Genomic DNA, 11,916 nt, shown 5'->3' with positions numbered 1-11,916 from the left:
ACTTGCTACATATTCTCAAATGGTCCAGAAAAAAATAAAACAAGGCAGGGGTGTGAGGGAGAGAATAATAAAGCAGATGTGGTAAATGTTGAAAAACTAGTGAATCTGGGTACAGGGTATACAGAAATTCTCTGTACCATTCTTACAATGTTTCAGTAAGTAAAAGTTTAAATAACAGAGTGTTTGTACCAAGTGCTCATTAAAGACCAAAATGAGATTGTTAATTTCGTTTGCCTTTTGTATGTGAGCCCAAGAGCAGTTTTGTTTTTGGGTAGCCAGGAAAATCTTTGTCCCCAAATCACACTATCTCTCTGCCACAAAAACTTTGTCACCAGAGGGTGGAATCACAGGAAATTTAAGGAAGTTTTCTGGAGTGGAGAAAACCTCAAGGAAGGAGTGGAGTTACCCTGGGAAAGGTGCAGTGAATATTAAATTAGAACAGTAAATAGGACAAATGAAAAATGAACAAAGAGGCTAATCCTTCTGAATGAAACTGGGGTCAATCTTGCTTTCAGCAGGGTGGGTGGCGGGGTAGTGGGAGGTGGGTACTGTGACTCTACAACCATAACAGCCTACTCCTTCTAGAGCTTTCTCTTTTCACTGACAGGAGAAGGAGTTCCAACCCCCTCTTCCTCAACAGTGAAGGGAGGCAAAGGCTTTTCTTCCAGGTTCCAAAAGGTGAATCAAGTGTACTTTCCATCTAGCCTTGAGAGTGAAGGCTGCCTGATTATGTATCACTCCCCACCAAAAAATACTCCTCACCAGAGTCTTAATCCTTTAAACAGATCAAAGCCTTTCATTTGTGATAGTCCTCAAATGCAAATAATTGGCCAGTGTAACACAGACATGTAAATGTATCCATGCTAAAGTGTCATCAGCTAACAATCAGTATGATCCTTAATTGTAAAGAACAACAACAAAAAACCCAAAACAAAAACAAAAAACACCACCAAACCAACCAAACAAAAAGGAGCAAAAAGGAGTAGATTTTCTTGTTTTGGAAAAAAGAGGAATTGAGAAAAACCAAAGAAGAAATTACTGGAAGTAAAAAGAGGGAAGAAAGAGGAAATGAGAAGTTCTTACAACCTTTATAAAATTTGCTAGAAAGTTAGTCCTCAGATTCCTGGTGAACCAAAGCACCTCAGGGGATCATTGTTATTAAATGGCAGGGCACACCTGCTTGCAAGGCACGATTTCTGTTGTTTGTTTATTGTAATCTCTAATAGAGCCCAGGTTTTAGAGGATTTTTTTTTTATGTTTGTTTTGGGAGGGGGAGAGGGGAAGGGGCAGACAGAGCAAGGGAGAGAGAGAAACCCAAGCAGGCTCTGTGCTGCCAACATAGATCCTGATGTGGGGCTTGATCCCACAAACCATGAGAACATGACCTCAGGCAAAAATCAAGGGTTGGGTGCTTAACTAACTGAGCCACCCAGGAGCCCCTCAGAGGATTTTTTTTGAATCAAGGTGTGGGTGTTAAAATTGCCTCCGTTTCTCAATCTGTAAAATGGGAATAGTTACATTTGTACAATCTACCCCACAAAATTGTTGGGATTGATGAGAGAGTTTCTGTTAAACTGCTTTAGGGAAGAAATATAGCACCAAATTAAAATTATGTATTTTTTTTCTATTCCAGTTGTCTGAACAAATTCTCTTTTCACTTGAACACTTACATCACCCACCCCAATATTATCCAATTGTTGGCAGATTTCTTAGTTGACCAGTGTTCACAACCTCAACCTCTCCAGGGCCCACCCAAGTAACACAATTCCGTGAAACTGGCTGATGAGAGGGGAGTGCTAGGGAGTGATGAGGAATGGGCCAGTGGAGATAGCACGTCCCGCCTGAGGGTCTTCATGATACAAAATACATCCAGGAAAGTGGGTCAGCTTTGCCTCCTTTAGATGATGTCTAAATTCCCTGTGATTATTTTGAAATTTCACACTTGGCATGGTAACTGGCTTGGAACTCCTCTCCCACTACTTATTAACCTGCATGGCTCTTGCTGGTCACCGATCATTGCAAAATCATTGAACTTTATGAGTAAAGGGGTTACCACTGAATTGAAAAGTTCACATAAAATACTTCATGTATTTGCAGAACTTTGCCCCAAAGCTCGAATTCTGTTTCCTCTCTTAAAGGACCAAGCTACTGGCTACAAAGTGACAAGTTATGGGCTATTTTTCACAGTTACCTTTTATATATTTTTTAAATACTATTTATTTATTTATTTTTTTTTTGAGAGACAGCATGTGCAAGGGAGTGGCAGAGGGGAGAGAATCTCAAGCAGGCCCCATGCTGTTAGTGCAGAGCCCTACACAGGACTCGAACCCATGACCCTAGTCTCATGACCTGAGCTGAAATCAAGAGTTGGAGACTTAACCAACTGAGCCACCCAGGCGCCCCCACAGTGACTTGTTAACATAATATGTACACATGTTAGGTTCACCCAATCTCTGAGTTTGTACCCAATCTCTGCTTTATCTCCCTTGAACATTCCAGCTAACTCTAACCTCATCTGATTACAAAGCTATTTGAGTCCTTTGTCCCGCTTAATCTTTTCAACCTCTTCACCCCACCATGTACCCTCATATACCCTCATCCCTTTCCATTCCCCGCTTTCTCCAGACACATACCTATGAAGTCCCATCCATAGGATCCAGAAGCGTTCTCCACCACAGAAGACAACACTAAGGTCGGAGTCTGGAAACAGAAGCTGTGGTGAGTTGCTGCTTCAGGTATAAATAGGCAGAGGGAGGAGTCTGTGGGAGGGTTAGTCCAGAGGGAAGTCCTTAAAGAGACTGGCCTAGGGCCTGGCTTTGGAGGAGGGGGCCCTTGGACTGTCACAGCCTCGCCAACCCCAAATAGTTTTTTTAATGCTTGATTCCTGATACTGCAGTAAAGTAGCTCGAGCTGGTTTTTATTATTACAATGATAATGATGTCAAATCAGGTTGATATCTGCCCCCAAAGAACTCAGAACTCCAAATTTCTAGAGCTAGTGAGGTGCTGACCAGTCCCTGGCATGCTATATTGCTGGCAGCTGATCCCAAAGAAAGGCAGCAGTGAGGTCAGGTGTTCTCAAGTTCAGAGGCCTGGTCTCAGACTAGCACCTGTAGCAGCTGGAAGATTGCAGCTGTCACCAGTGAAGTTTCTGTTCCTCATGTGTGTGTATTTACATGTTATTTTGGGTCCACAAGGGACAGGCTCCTTGAACCCATATTACAGCTTACTCCTCTGCACCCTCTAGAATCACTTTCTATCACGGCTTCCAAGACCTTCCCTGTTCTGCTCTGCCAGCATCTCAACTTTATCCCCTACCACGTGGTCCTCTTCCACTAAGGTCCAGCTACCCTGTGTTCTCAATGTAACATATCCTTTAAGTCAAACGAATTCTGTCTCAGGACTTTTGCACTGATTATATCTGCTACTAGAACACGCATCCCACTGTTACTGCTCTTTCCTTTCCATAAACATCTGCCTCCCCGTCATTCATTAGCCCACTGATAAGAGTCTTTCTAAGGGATACCCCTGACTTTCCCCTCGATCACCAGACAGTTTTGTTTTCTTCATAGCTACTAACACTACCTGAAATTACTGAGTTGACATGTTTACTTGGGTATTTCTCCAGTCCCCTCCCCTCACTACACTGTCAGTGCCATAAGAGAAGAGTTGGGCCTACATTGCTCATAACATTATCCCTACCTCCAAGATCAATACCTGACACATACTAGGTGTTTAATGTATGTGCACAGACTAAATGAATGGGATACAGTTAATTCATTGAATAAGTATTATTGGGTACTTGATGTGTGCCAGGCACTGTGTTGAATACAGCCGAGAGAACAACTAATAAGACAGGCAGAGCCTCCCCCAGGGAGCCTTCCGGTCTAGAAGGGAAGACAATCATTAAAACAATAATCAATTCATGGAAGATATATCTTAAAAAACAATAAACAAATAAGAAATTGTTTTTTTCACAGATTGCTATGAACGTACATTTCAGAAGTGGTGGTGGGTGATAAATGGTCAGTCACAGAGCCCAGAATTCTCAGGAATCCAAGCCATTTATGAACTGATAAAAGGATGTATTCCTGGAAACTTGGTGGGATCCCATAGAGCAAATGACCCATTTCTGGTTCTCAGACTAATTTTCTGCTGAGAAGTCTAATCAAGACTGCCCTATGGCACCAGCACATTTATCAGGATCAGTAAGTTTAATTTGAGAATGACCTTTGAATCCATGTTTCAACATTGAAAGAATTCAGATTCTGGGGATGTCCCAAAGCTCTAGGTGTCCTTTGGAGCTTATAAAAGAGATCTGGCAGGGGCGCCTGGGTGGCTCAGTTGGTTAAGCCTCTGACTTCAGCTCAGGTCCTGATCTCGTGGTTTGTGAGTTCGAGCCCCGCATCGGGCTCTGTGCTGACAGCTCAGAACCTGGAGCCTGCTTCAGATTCTGTGTCTCCCTCTCCCTCTGCCCCTCCCCTGCTCACACTCTGACTCTCTCTGTCTTTCAATAATAAATAAACGTTAAAAAATAAAAGAGATCTGGCATAAGGCAGGGATTGCAATAGGCCAGTAGGGCTTACAGCTGGGAAGAAGGGTGGAGTGATTCAAAGGCTGAGGGTTGGAATCAGATGGAGACATCCTCACTCAGAGGTCTAGCAGTTGACATAGGCAATTGACTAGGCACACCTCCATATGGTCTGTCACGGCAGTCCCTCTGCACAGGCTTGTTTGGACTTCCTCCCAGCATGGTAGTTGAATTCTGTGAGTGAGGGTCCCATGAGAGCAAGGCAAGAGTGCACAGCAGCTTTATAATCTGGCTAAAGGTCTCATTGTAAGAAGAGCATGTGAGATGGAATTAGTGCAGGCATCTTAAAAAAATAGGATCTGCCACAGTGATAGATATGACTTTCAAAAATAGCTAAAAGTCATTAAGAGTTAAGTTTGATAAAAAATGTAAATGAGGGGTGCCTGGCAGGCTCAGTCAGTAGAGCACGAGACTCTTGATCTCAGGGTCGTGAGTTCAAGCCCCACACTGGGCATACAGCCTACTTAAAAAAAAAAAAAATGTAAAGGGGGCTCCTGGGTGGCTCAGTCTGTTAGGCGTCCGACTTTGGCTCAGGTCATGATCTCACGGCACATGTGTTTGAGTCCTGCATCAGGCTCTGTGCTGACAGCTCACAGGCTGGAGTCTGCTTGAGTGTCTGTGTCTCCCTCCCTCTCTGCCTCTCCCCTGCTTGTGCTTTGTCTCTCTTAAAAATAAGTACACATTAAAAAAATGTAAATGAGTGAAGCTGTTTTCAATTAAAAAAATGAATATGACCATTAGTTAATAAGAACACTTCCTTCTGTTGGTCACATCTAGTCCAGAATTCAATTTCCAAACACCTCTTGTGGAACTTTTTTTTGAAGGTTTATTCATTTTGATAAAGCATGAGTAGGGGAGGAGCAGAGAGAGAATGTTCAACCAAATGAGTCACCAGGTGCTTCTCTTGTGGAATTTTTTTTTAATACTTTCAGGTATTCTCTCTTTTTTTAAATGTTTATTTTTGAGAGAGAGAGAGAGAGTGCGAGTAGGGAAGGGTCAGAGACAGACAGAGACACAGAATCCAAAGCAGGCTCCCCATGTCAGGCTCAAACTTACCAACCGTGAGATCATGACCTGAGCTGAAGTCGGACACTTAACTGACTGAACCACACAGGCATCCCTCCTCTTGTAGAACTTTTAAAACAATTAGCATCATTCCCCCCAATTACCATGTCATATCTGATTAGGCATTGCATTAAGTATATTATCTTCTAGGGGTTTATTTGAGGAACTGACATGTAGGCAGGTAAATTCTTACATTTGGGTTTCCTGGGGAACAAATAGCCTCATCATCTTGTATCACATTTAGTACATAATAAAGACATCACCAAAAGCTACATTTTGCTTTAGGCATAAGTTCTGAGGTGCTAGCAACAATCAGTGTGTCCTAAATGCTTTCCCAAAGGTTTTCCAAAGCTATATTCTAAGCATTAGTTTTCGGACGTGAGAAATCTTCCTCCTGGAGATTAATAATTAATAATCCCTCTAAGTATTAAAGGGTCTCTACAAAGGAAAATTTTTTGATATTGTTCAGCCAAGTGATCAAAAACCTCCCTTTTCAAGGAGATCCTATTAATATCCCTTGGAACAGGTATACTATGGAAAATATTGCCCTGTGGTCTTGTCCCTAGAAATGTTTGGAAACAGCAACAACAACAAAAACTACTGTTGGTTTGCCTTTTTGTCCCCAGTGTTCATGTTTAACTTCTGATTAAACAGGTGCTACTTGATATGATTAACCTTGGAGGATGGAGGTCACCTGGGGCCATTTGGTAAAGTCTCATTAATATAACACAGCGGTGCTGCCCAGGGTTGAAGGCTGCTTTCACACATGTGGAATGCAATCTGGGGTATAGACTGTAAAAGAACCACAGAGCTGGAAGAAGCCCTGGAGATCATCTACTTTAATAATCTTAAAGAAGGAAACTGAGGCCTGCCTCTGTTGGACGACTTCCCCAAGAAACTTTGTCAGTGCCAAACCAGAGCTGACAGCCAAATGCATTTTCTTAGAGTAGTTTTTGCAAGTATAAAAAGCACACCTGTATCTGGATCAGATACCCCCTAGAAGCAAAAACTTGGAGTCAGGCCTTAGGATACTCTGCCATTTATTAGCTGTCTAATTTTAGGCAACTCACTAATTTCCCTTCTCTGAGCATGTCTCATCCGGAAAAGTGAATGATATTGTACCTAGCTGCCCTGGAGGTGGGGGGGGGGGGGTTGTTGTAAGGGTCAAATGAGGTAACGTGCTGCATGGAGGCTTATGCAGATATCGCTGGCAGATTGGTTTGCTTGCTCTCAGCTAGTATGTAGAAATGTGACGCTGGACTCCTCAGTAATTTGATTGGTTTGAGATATTGATAGACTTACCAATGCAGTTAGTCATTTATACTAGCCACACTCTTTTTTACCTCCATGAATGACACAAAATGAATAATTGAGGGTAAAACCTCGAAGCACATTTCCAAAGATTCTTAAAGCTAAAACCTAAGATACCAATGGGGCGCCGGGGTGGCTCAATTGGTTAAGCGTCCGACTTTGGCTCAGGTCATGATCTTGTGGTTCATGGGTTCGGGCTCCGTCTCAGGCTCTGTGCTTACAGCTCAGATTCTGGAGCTGCTTCAGATTCTGTGTCTCCCTCTCTCTGCCCCTCCCAGGCTTGTGCTCTCTCTCTCTCAAAAAATAAATAAACATGAAAAAAATGTAAAATACCACTGATGTGTCCTCATTGCACTTTAGGAGTTGGAGGCTCTAATGTTGAAAAATTCTAGGCATAGGGAGGCCAGTTAGTCCTCTTGCTAACGCTAGTAGGGCTCAGGCAAAAGTAAAAACAGAGGCCCATATACCATATGTCCCTCAGCTGTACAGTATCCTTACTTTGTGGAGAAGAACACAGTCAGAAGAGAGGCAGCACAGGGGCCTTTCTTGCCTTGGTTTAACAGCACTGTAGCTTGCAAAAATCTCAGTGAAGGGGGACAAATGTGACCAAAGGAATGAAAAGGAGACAGTAACTGAGAAGTTCACATAAGAAACTACTGGGGTAGGGACACCTGGGTAGCTCTGAGCACAGAGCATGCTTGGGATTCTGTCTCCCTCTCTCTCTCTCTGCCCCTCCGCTGCTTGCTATCTCTCTCTCAAAATAAATAAAAAGAAACTTAAAAAAAGAAAAAAGAAACTACCAAGATAGGGGAGCACAAAAAAGAAAGGCAACAGAATGCCAAATTTTCAATCCTGGGTTATTGATGGGGTCAGGAACCTACATAGTTAATTTCAGATTTCTTTCAGCATATGTGATTTTTCATGACTGAGCAACACTCTTTCTCAAATATTTTCACACAGAATTGTCACCCACTCATATGTGTTCAGAATAGTGCAGGTACTTAAGCATTTGCTGTAAGCATCAGATATAAGAACATGTTTGCTTAGAAATGTTAACAGTAGGGGCACCTGGGTGGCTCAGTCGGTTAAGCGCCCAACGTAGGCTCAGGTCATGATCTCAGGGTTTGTGAGATCTCTCTGTCTCTGTCCCTCTGTTGAAAAAATGAATAAACATTAAAAAAAATTTTAAAAAGATATGTTAACAGTAATATCTTACAGCAACATAGTTTAGGAAAATGTGCAATCTCTATTTAAATATTATGTTACCTCAAGTCATGCAAATAAACGTCATTCTGTAGCCTTTATGGTAGAAAATTTGGTCAGCTGGAAAATAGGGTTATTAAAATTGTTTTATCATTAATTTTAAAAATACACTTCTAGAGTGGAATGGCATGAGATTTTTCTAAGCCAAAGACCTCAGAAGTCCGAGACATGGCTTTTCCTATTACAGATCAGTCCAGCTAAATCATAGGTAGAAATATATAGATGGAATATAATTATTCTAATTGGAAGATGGCTATGACACCAGCCAGCCAATACTCCAGTCATAAAAACAATGGTTATTTTTTGTCTCATTGCTTTTTATGAGACATTGCAATAATGGTTTGTGCCAGATAACTCTGACAATGTAATTGAATTCTAGAGTTATTATTCTAAACTTGCAATATAAGAAACACTTGTAATATAAGAAACAAAAGTGCATCTTTCTTTAAAGATAATCCATCAAATTTTTGCTTGAAAGATAAAAATATTTAGTCTTATGAAAGGTCCTATTGATAAATAATAAATTATAGAATTGCCACAGTGGTTTTTTCCTAAGGAATAATGAATAGTAAATTGTTTAAATGGTCCACTCTTTCTTAATATTGATAACTATGCAGGGAAACCACGTAGAGTTAAGTGTATCTTGGATTGAGGGCCCTTAGAGCATTGCAAATACACTGGTAATCCACAGTGTGGCCCAAATCAGAGCCTGGGGAACACTGAAAGGGAGCAGAACAGGAAGTAACTTGCAGGTGACTGGGTCCTCATCACCAACTGTAGGTGTTCTCCAGTCCACTTAATACATTTGACAAACCCCAGGTTTCACATGGGGCTGGGGGAAGGCGAAGATGAGGGGTAGAGGTGAGGGTGGGGGCTAGATCTCTAAGAAGATATATCAGAATGGGTTCTTGCTCTTCAGAGGATTCTGAGAAGCAAGGGAGTAGAAGCCTTTGCTGAGCAATTCTCCCTAAAACACCACTGAAATCGTAGGGACCTGATCAATCACATGCTTCCTCCTCTCTGATTCTGAATCAGTTGAGAAATAGGCATGCATATCTAGTGGGAATAAAATGACAAATTTTTATTAATGATAAAGCTGCACTAGAGAACACTGCTTGTACCTTGGTCTAGGTAGGGCCTTCAGCTCTACCTGTACATAGGGAAAGGTGTTCTGCAGAGCATACTTGACCTGCCTCTGCAGGAAAGGCAGTTTCCACCCTCATTCCCTATTACACTCAGAGAGGAGGCCCAGAGAAACATCAGCCTCCAGAAAGTAGGCCTGAGTCCCACTCAAGATCAACTTGCTTCTTAGGAACACAATCAGTGAGGAGAAGGTGCAGGCAGTTCTCAGCCAGAAAGAGTGAGAAAGCAGTGTGACCTTTACCCTTCTGCCTGGTCATATCAGTCACTCCTCACCAAAGGGCAGCACTGGGAGCTGCTTTCTCACTTTCCTGAGAGGACAAAGTGTGGGCAGAAGTTACTATTTTAGGGGTCAACGATAGAACATGAGAAGAAGGAGAGAAGTGTTCCCTCAGCTGTCATGTGATTCGGTCTTATCCTAGCAGAAGAACATTCCAGAACAGGTGGGTCCTGGAAGTTATAATTTTACATGAACCCAAGTTTTAATCAGGGCAGAGCTAGGTAAGTAACATCGCTCCCTGTGGCTCATGGGTGGATGAGATGGGGGAGGCAGATGTACTTTGCAACTGAGCATTTGCAACTGAAACTCTGAGATCAGTCCTGAAAAGGAGCCAAGGATTCCCTTCTGAGATCCCTGCCGACTTGTTTGGAGGCAAGAAAATAATGTATATGTTTATTTTTATTTGAAGCCGCTCTGAGGCATGGAAGGTGTCTCTCTTCCAGGGCTGTCAGCCAGAGGAAGAAAAGCCCAAGGCGGGTGTGAGGGGAGGGAAAAGGAGCCTAGATATGTGTACATGGACAAAGTTGAGCTTTGGCAAGAGTCTGAAAACTAGGTTCATCTCTGGTATCCTCGATCTGCTCTTCATTTGACCAAAGCCCTCCTGCATGATTCCCTCATCATCCAGATGACCTTTCCTTCCATCTAAACTTGTCAAAGCAAGCATTTCTTCATTCCTTCCAGTGTGGCTTAAAGGTAGATGGTAGGAGAAAAGTGAAATAATTAAAATCATTAACAATGAAGCGTGAGTCTCAGCCCTCTTTAGCCACCTTGGATATATTTATATTTCGAAACAAAAAAAAAAAACTGGGTATAAATATCTCAGTGGTTTAAATTTCATGCAGAATTCTGAAGCTGTTTGCCTCAGACTCAGGAATGGAATTGTTCCCAGTACCAAGTGGACAATACAGCCTTCTGTGTAAACATGGCATGAGTAAGGGCCAGGCACAGATTCAGCAGAGGTCAAGAAGGATGAAGACAAATGACCATTGGTTGGCATAGAATGAGATCATCGGTAGCAGAAAGAAATTGGGGAGCAGTGGTAGCAGTGACGATGGACAATTATACAGGTCATGTGGACTCAATCCAGCCAGTAGTGTCCCCTGCTTATTATCTGCTAAGCCCTCGGCCGGATACAACCAAAGCTGCAGGGAAGAAATACACTCAATTGGAAGAAAGAACCAACGTTTAGGAAGGGTAGTAGAATGAAACATTTTAATTATCTGGACTCCTGCCCTAATGAGTATATATTGCTTTTTATAAGCAAACCACCAGTCTTCTTTTTTTTTTTTCTTCCCCAAACCCACTAGTCTTGAACACAGAAAATGCCAACGTATCCCTTGCTAGCTGCAGGACTCATGCTCTACCCTGATGGCGAGCTCTGCCTTGGGTCAGCCTCCTCATCCACCAAAATAAATGATCTATTCCTACCCTCAGCAGTCCTTATGCTCAGCCAAACAGGCACCTGACTGATGCCTCATAACCTGACACTTCTCTCCTTGCCTCTGTGCACACTGTTTTCCCTGCCACCACCCCAAGCCTGTTAGTGCCCCTTCTGAATTTTGCTCAAACCAGAGGTTTGCTCAAACGAGAGGTGGCTCAGGTTTTCAGACACTTCATTCTCTGTGCAGGTTTCCCTGAATACCAGGATCCCTACCCCTATTGTAACTTAAAGTATCATATTAATAATCATAATGGTGAGGTGCCTGGGTGGCTCAGTCAGTTAAGTGTCAGACTTCAGTTCAGGTCATGACCTCAAGGTTCATGGATTTAAGCCCCACATTGGGCTCTGAGCTGATAGTATGGAGCCTGCTTCAGACGCTCTGTCTCCCTCTCTTTGCCCCTCCTCTGTGTGTGCTCTCTCTTTCAAAAAAAAAATAATTGAAAAAATAATCCTAATGGCAATTATCATCATCATCATCATCATCATCATGTCCTACATTAGAATACTAAGAATTTTTTTTAATTTTTAGAGAGGGAACAAGCTGGGGAGAGGGGCAGCAGAAGATAGAGAATCTTAAGTAAGCTACACACTTAGCCTGGAGCCCAACATGGGGGTTGAACCCATGACCCTGAGAGTAAGACCTGAGCTGAGATCAAGAGACAGTCGCTCAACCAACTGCGCCACCCAGGTGCCCCAATACTAAGAATTTTTTAAAATGCTGACATGTTCTTTGTTACATCTGTGCGTCACAGAATCATTCAACAGACAGTAAAGGATTAACATTATTCCTACCTAAAACCAAAATAAAACAAAAATCAATAAGGAA

The sequence above is a fragment of the Lynx rufus genome, unplaced genomic scaffold (assembly GCF_022079265.1).
Source record: "Lynx rufus isolate CCGP_SWC_20201006 ecotype Redwood Valley unplaced genomic scaffold, mLynRuf1.p SCAF_13, whole genome shotgun sequence".
Classification (NCBI taxonomy): Eukaryota; Metazoa; Chordata; class Mammalia; order Carnivora; family Felidae; genus Lynx; species Lynx rufus.
This window is presented reverse-complemented; position numbering follows the sequence as displayed.